General features: G+C 40.8%; 1 protein-coding gene across 1 annotated transcript in view; it reads left to right on the forward strand.

Moving 5' to 3' along the window:
• Positions 1 to 6,158: 6,158 nt before the first annotated feature.
• Positions 6,159 to 7,500, forward strand: part of LOC139644719 (sodium- and chloride-dependent taurine transporter-like) — a 43,019-nt gene continuing 41,677 nt past the window's right edge. The window contains exon 1 of the mRNA XM_071520176.1: positions 6,159 to 6,358. The gene's annotated coding sequence lies outside the window, so the exon portion shown is untranslated. The remainder of the gene's footprint in view (positions 6,359 to 7,500) is intronic.

Raw genomic sequence — 7,500 nt, forward strand, 5'->3', positions numbered from 1 at the left:
ACTCTACAATTCACTACCCATAGATCCTGTCAGATGATGTCACTAAACTCCACACAGCACACTCGTGTTTCCCAGCCCGGCCGCTCTGTGATACTTTATACCAAAGGAAACCAAAGAGACGAGAGAGGAGAAGATCTAACACCGGAGAGTCCTGCTTTCTTTGCTGCTGTTGAGGAGACATGTTGGATTTCACTCTTAAAGGATAATTCCGGTTATTTTCAAACCTGGGCCTTATTTTCCTAGTTTTTGCCATCATGATGATTGATTGTGTGTGTTTTGTCACTTCCTTCTCTGTAGAGCTTTACGTTCCTCCAGTTCATCGACCAGAGTTTGATTGGTGCAAATAAACAGGACAAATCTACAGCGTCTCAGTCGGTGGGGATGGGACGCTCTGCTCCGTTCAAATTGACTCTTTCACATAATAGTGACGAGTCTTCTGGAGGTGTTGTGGATATAATTCAGCCAAAAGCTATGATGGGACGTGACCTGCTGATAACCCCGATGCCAGGTTTCTAAATTGGTGCCTGAGAGATACCGACCTCAGCTCCTGTGCATGGGTAAACATGCTTCCAGCGTTTGCTTTAGCAAAAATACCCAAGGGTAATTTTTTGAATACCATCAATGGAAAACTCAGAGGATCACATGCAAAAATTCATCTTAATGCATTTATTGCAAAAAGGCAGCAGCTTTGGAAGAAATGACACAAACATTTTGGGCTACAAGCCTTCTTTTTAAATGTTTATTTTTTTCCACTGATAATAATAATAATAATAATAATAATAATAATAATAATGATAATACACTTTATTTATATAGCACCTTTCTTAACAAGGTTACAAGGTGCTTTACAATAAAATAATTAGAAAAAATAAAATAAAAAAACATTGGATACGGAAAAGGAATAAAACAAAGGTAAGAGCAAGCAGTACAATTGTAATCAGGGGAACTAAACCATACATATACAGAAACCAGAGAAGCCATACACAACATGATATTTAAAGGACATTTTGTTTAATATGCTGTAAGAAGATTAAAAGAATGTACTAAGTGAACAGAAAAAGTTATTAGGATACATTAAGATGTTTAATAGGCCTTTTTAGAAAAATATGTTTTTAAAAGAGATTTAAAAGAAGAAACTGTATTGGCTAAACTAAGACCCTCAGGCAGGCTATTCCAAAGCCTCGGTGCTCTGATAGTAAAAGCTTGATCACCCTTTGTGACCAACCTGGACCTCGGTACCACCAGTGAGGCTGCCTCTGAGGATCTCAGGTTACGCTGTAGCACATATGGGGTTAGGAGCTCAGAAATGTAGCTGGGAGCCAGACCGTGTAGGGCCTTAAAGGTTATCAATAAAATCTTAAAATCAATTCTAAAAATGACAGGAAGCCAGTGAAGTGCAGCTAAAATCGGTGTGATATGTTCATATCTTTTTGAACCAGTAATCAACCTTGCTGCAGCATTTTGGACCATCTGCAGCCGATTTAGAGAGCTATGGCTGAGTCCGGAATATAATGAATTGCAGTAATCTAATTTGGTTGCAACAAAGGTATTTACTACTCATTTTAGATCAGCATGGGAAAGATACGATCTTATTTTCGATATGTTTCTCAGCTGAACATGAACATGATTGGACAATTCTTGTAATTTGGTCCTTAAAACACAGGTCAGAATCAAATAACACACCCATGTTCTTAGCCACCAGTTTCACATTGGCTGATAGGGTTCCAAGTTTGTCCTTTAAAAAGCCTATCTGATTTGGAGGGCCAAATAGGACAATCTCTGATTTGTCTGCGTTCAGCTTCAGAAGATTTTGTGACATCCAGCATTGAAGGTCAGTTAGGCAGGCCTGAAGGTAAGCTAGACTGCTAAAATTGGAAGATTTGAGTGGGAGATACAGCTGGGTATCGTCAGCATAACAGTGGAAGAAGATATTATGATTATGAATGACCTGACCCAAGGGGAGCATATAAATTGAAAATAGCAGGGGGCCTAGGACTGACCCTTGCGGAACACCACATGTAAGATGAGTAGGCGAAGAGGCAGCATTTCCCATCGCGACAGAGAGAGTTCTATTAGAAAGGTAGAAACGCAGTAATTCAAGAGCCGTGCCACTGAGACCAACCCATTTTTTGAGGCGATGCAACAAAATGGTAAGGGCCACTGTATCGAATGCTGTGCTTAAATCTAAAAGGACCAGAATTGAGCAGTCACCAGCATCGGCAGTCAGGAGTAAGTCATTTGTAACTTTGATGAGGACAGTTTCAGTACTGTGACGGGCTCTGAAACCAGACTGAAATTTCTTAAAAATAGAGTTGTTATTCATGAAGGCTATTAATTGTGAAGCCACCTCCTTTTCTAAAACTTTGGACAAAAAGGATAATTTGGAAATGGGCCTATAATTAGTGACAAGGATGGGATCAAGGCCTGGTTTCTTTAGTAGGGGTTGAACCAAGGCATGTTTTAAAGAAGAAGGGAAAGCTATTTATGATTGACAGGATGACTGGACCAACTATTCCGAGTACCTCCTTTAGAAAAGAAGTGGGGATGGTGTCTAACTGACAGGAGGTGGATTTAATTTGGGAGATGGATGTCCGCAGCCCTGATAAAGTGATGGGTTCGAATAAAGTCGAGTAAATTCGAGTAAAGGAGGCTGAAATGTTGGGGGGGAGAATGGAGAGGTTGTGGATGGCTGGAGCAATTTGATGCCTAATATTTTCTACCTTGTTGACAAAAAAGTTCAAAAATTCCTCACACCGTTCAGGGAAGGCTTCAGTGTTGAGAGAGGGTTGATGGGTGGCCCAGTGACAACTTAAACTGTGTGCAAGGACTTTTTTTTTTGACATGCTCAAGGGTATTAAAGGAGAATGTCCCCTATTTTAAGAATTCATGTTATTCCTGTTATCTCTGTGCCCCGGGACACTTCAGTCAGTTTCAGTGTTTGGGAACTTGCACCACTCTTGCTCCATCGACAATGAATCGGGCGCTGACTTTGTGGAGCCATACAAAAACACTTGCTATACAAATAAAAATCATTGATTGATTGATTGATTGATATGATGCCAAGTTGAGTCACACCAAAATAAACTATATAGCCTATTCTAGCACTGCTAGCAGGTATGAACCAGAATTGAAACCTCACTTGGGTGCAAGAACTCACACAGAAATCTTACGGGTCAGTAAAGTCAGAGCCCCATTCACTGTCAATGGAGCAGAGCCTGATTTTACATCGCAGTGACACAAATTCAGGGGTTACCCAGCATTCAACTGATGTGAAGTCGTACTTTTCTCCAAGTCATAACTCAGCCATGCAAGTAGTTAGTCGGAAGATAGGAGAACGTTTCCTCGACTGTTTACACACATTGCCTGGCTTCTAGGCTAACATTAGCAACCGAGCTAGCGATAGCCTAGCTAGCAAGCTTTTTCACAGGATTATGAATATAAACACCAGAGGAAATTGAATGCTGTAGCATTATAGTTATCAAGGAATATCCATGTCTTTTACGTAGTTCAGTTCCAGTTTGTAGGTTTAGCAAAGAGTGATGCATCTTCACAAGTGTTGACTGAACTGTCCTGGGCAAGAGGAAGAACATGTCAATTTTTAAAATGGAAAGTGGAATTCCCCTTTAAGTCTTTCATCCTGTCGTCAACAATGCATGTATGCATGCTGCCTGAACAGTTTTCTTCAAACGTAGCACGCACACAACAATAAAAACAGGGGAAAACAAGAAATATCTGTAATTAGCTCCCTGGTTACCTACAGTTGGCATAGCAACCGTTATCAGCACGATCGGAACGCGTCTTTGACCAATCGCATTGCTCGGCTGAAACAACCCGTTGTATCTTATGTGGCAGAATAGAAAAACAAGGCTTCATTCCTCAGCAGTAGAGAAACCCCTCTGCTGTTGTGAGCTGGACAATGCCAGCTGTGTGCAGGCTGGACAGGCTGCGAGGCTCAGTCTGTCTGCAGGCCAGGAGCAGGAAAACACACTCAGGTAACTTGAGGTTGACTGGGCAGCCATTTTGAAAAAGATCTGTAGTAGCTTTAATAAGTTTTAGAGGGATTCTGTGCAAAACTGTACAGGAACATTATAGGAATGTTATAGTGATACCATAGGAGATTAAAAAATACCATATAAGGTCACCATATACTCAATGAAGACACTCTATAAATCCCTATAGGAATATACTATAGTGGCACCATAGGAAATACAAAATACCATGAAGCACAATAAAGTCACTATAAACTAACTGTTAAACACAGTAAGCCCCTACAGGAATAGTAGATTATACAATATATATAATATAATACTATAGGCACACCATACAAATACCATTAAGCACCATACGGTTACTATAAATTCATTATTTAGTACCACAAACACACTGTAAGTCCCTATAGGAATACTACAGTGATACCATAAGAGATTACAAAGTATATATATGATAAAGTTACTATAAACTCGTAATTTAGTACCATATACACACCATATGCCCCTATAGGAATATTATAGATTATAGAATATATCATACAATATAATTACCAACTAATGGTTACAACTAATAAGGTCACTATAAACTCACTATTTAATACCACAGACACACTATAAGTCACTATAGAAATGTTGTAGAAATATTGCAGCCATACCATAGAGGATGAAAGATGTAAAATGTACCATAAAGCATGATAAGGTCTCCATAAACTCCAGACCAGACACACTATAGGTCCCTATAGGAATATTATAGGAATGCTGCAGTGGTAGGCTATAGGAGGTAAAAACAAATATGATAATTTCACTATTAACTCACAGCTGGGTGACACAGAAACACTGTGAGTGGCAGCAGGAACATTACAGGAATATTTGAGTGATGTCCCGTCATCATCATCATGTTTACTGTGGGCGTGAAAACAGGCTCGTGTTCTTCGGCGAGGAGGCAGGAGCGAGCTGCTGTCACTACACACTGTGTTCTTTTACATCCACCGCCTCGCGTGCACTGCTGCCACGCGAGGCGGTGGATGTGGGGGAGAGAATCGGGAGCGCGCCTCTGAGAGCCGTGTGAGATGCCAACCAACCCGGGAGGGGGGGGGGGGACCTGCCGCTTTATTGCGCTGCCTTCAAATGCTGCTCGGAAAATCACACTTTCTGCTTTGGAAGTGGTAAATCTGACTTGTGGGTGCATTCAAGCTAGAAATATACATATAGGCTATATATATGTGTGTAATAAAATGGACCCTGTAACAAAAGTGCCTATTATTTTATCTATCAAGTGGCAAATAACTGCTTAGTAAGTGAGCTGCAGAATGAAGAGGAGAGCATGTGAATCAGGCATGATGTGATTGGTGATGAATCTATTAGCTTAAAGGTACTTTACAATATTGTGTGACACCTAAAAGTGAAAGTACGCAGGTTACAGTAGAGCTGTAATGACTCAAAGAACCCTCTGATTTGTTAAGAAAAAGATTAAAAAACTGCCAACTCAGAATAAAGGTGGTTCTTTAAAAAAAATGTCTCTTAATACTGATTATTCTGAATGTTTCATGCATTCTTACGGGTTCTTTAAAGCACTATGAAGGGTTCTGCTGCCCTCCAAGGACAAAGCTTCAAACTTTATGTTCTGTCCTGACAGAACTGTTGTTGGCACCCGAGTGGATAGTAAGTAGTAGCCTAAGGTTGTATCATTTAGCAGCATTTATGGAGTAGCTATAATTTATGTTTATGTCAAATTTAAACCCAAGATATGGCCCTTTTTATTTTAAAACACACAAAAAACTAGGCTAGTTACTGCTGTTTACCTTTGTAGGACAGAATGCATTATGAACTGTTTTAAGTGCTGTAAAACTTTTTGTTAAGAGTATACAACATTTTTTTGAATTTAGCATTTTATTTTTTATTTTATTATTATTTCTAGTACTTATACGTAACTGATTTCCCTTTCATACGACCACAACGTCGCTATTACCGGCAACTCGCTATGACATAACCACCCCCCACTTTTCCAGGCGTAGGAATTCACCGCTACACTTTTTTGGCCGGCGGTCAAAATTCCGACGTTTCCTGCGGCACGTGAAGTCACACGGCTCTCCTGTTGCTCTGAGAGGAGGCAGGCCCGGTGATTTTCCACTGCCGCTGATGTCTCCGGTCCCCCCGTTTTAAGAGACAAAGGTCAAAAACGAAAGGCTTATAAATAAAATCTACCGACGCGTCCAGCCCTCAGTCGCTCTCACGGACACCGGAGGACACGGACAAGAAAAGAAAAAAAAAAAAAACACAAGACAAGGGACAGACAAGCGCTAAAAAGGACATAAAAGGACAAAAAAATATATATCTATACAAAATTGATATCTACAATCAGCACGCAGGTAACGGAAAAAATACGTTTTTATTCTCCACATGCACACCTAACCAGGGCTGGGAGGGATTGCAATCATTTTTTTTTCTTTATTATCATTATTATTAGAATCGTTTTATCATTTTTCATGTCACATCTCACTTGCTGTGTTTGAATGAATTATTTGCCTGGCAGGGGGAACAAGCGTGTCGAGGGGCGTTCAGGCAGTTTGCGTGATTTCAGGAGGAAAAAATAAGAATTCGGAGTGGGTTTTTTTTTTTTTTCTTTTTTTTTTTTTGCATGTGTATCCCTTGGTGAAAACGTGCTTGGCGTTCAGGTTTTATTTCGCTGGCGTGCGGTGTGGGAGCTGTGATGCAGAATTCATGTGGAAACAGCGTGTTCTCTCCTTTCCGTGCGTTTGATTTCTCTGTTCTCCTTCTTGCCTCCGTGCGTCAGGCGGCGGATCGCTGTCCGTCGGGCTGCAGCTTCTCGTGTTTTAAACGCACCGTTCGTTCCCATCACGAGAGAATTGCGTATTTTATTAATATGTTCAGTTGTCATTGATCGCGGTGTCTAATAGGGGTGCGTGCGTCAAGTGCTTTAAATGGATCGATTTTAGTTTTTTCAGTCTCGTTTCAGATCTACTGCTCAGTCTTTTCCTGCGATTATCAGGACTAGAGGCAGTTTCTGTCCGTTTCAATTTTCTTTTTTTTTTTTTTTGTCTTCTTTTTTCTTTGCGATGTTTGTGTTATTTTCGTTTTGTTTTATTTCATTTTATTATTTTTCTGTTGTGTTTTATTTGTTCCGTTAGTTATTATTAACTAACGGAAAGGGGAAGTACAGCAGCGCTCGAGCTGTAGGCTAGAAGGCGGAGATGAGATGCTCGCGAGGCGCACGTTGCACACCGTGCGGTCCGTGCAACCACGAGCCTGCTCTCTCTCTCTCTCTCTTTCTCTCTCTCTCTCTCTCTCTCTCTCTCTGTCTGGCAGTATCGCTCTCCCCCTCACTCGTTCGCGCTCCTCTCTCTCTCTCTCTCTCTCTCCCTCTCTCTCCCTCTCTCTCTCCCTCTCTCCCTCTCTCTCTCTCTCCATACAATCCCATAGCCACTTCTCTCCCGTGCAGGATCTGTCATCACACTCTGTGTAACAATCGATGTTTATATGTTTATATGGT

The sequence above is a fragment of the Centroberyx affinis genome, unplaced genomic scaffold (assembly GCF_046629955.1).
Source record: "Centroberyx affinis isolate AG114_WGS23_722 - 3 ecotype Tasmania unplaced genomic scaffold, CSIRO-AGI_Caff_v1 ptg000778l_1, whole genome shotgun sequence".
Classification (NCBI taxonomy): domain Eukaryota; kingdom Metazoa; phylum Chordata; class Actinopteri; order Beryciformes; family Berycidae; genus Centroberyx; species Centroberyx affinis.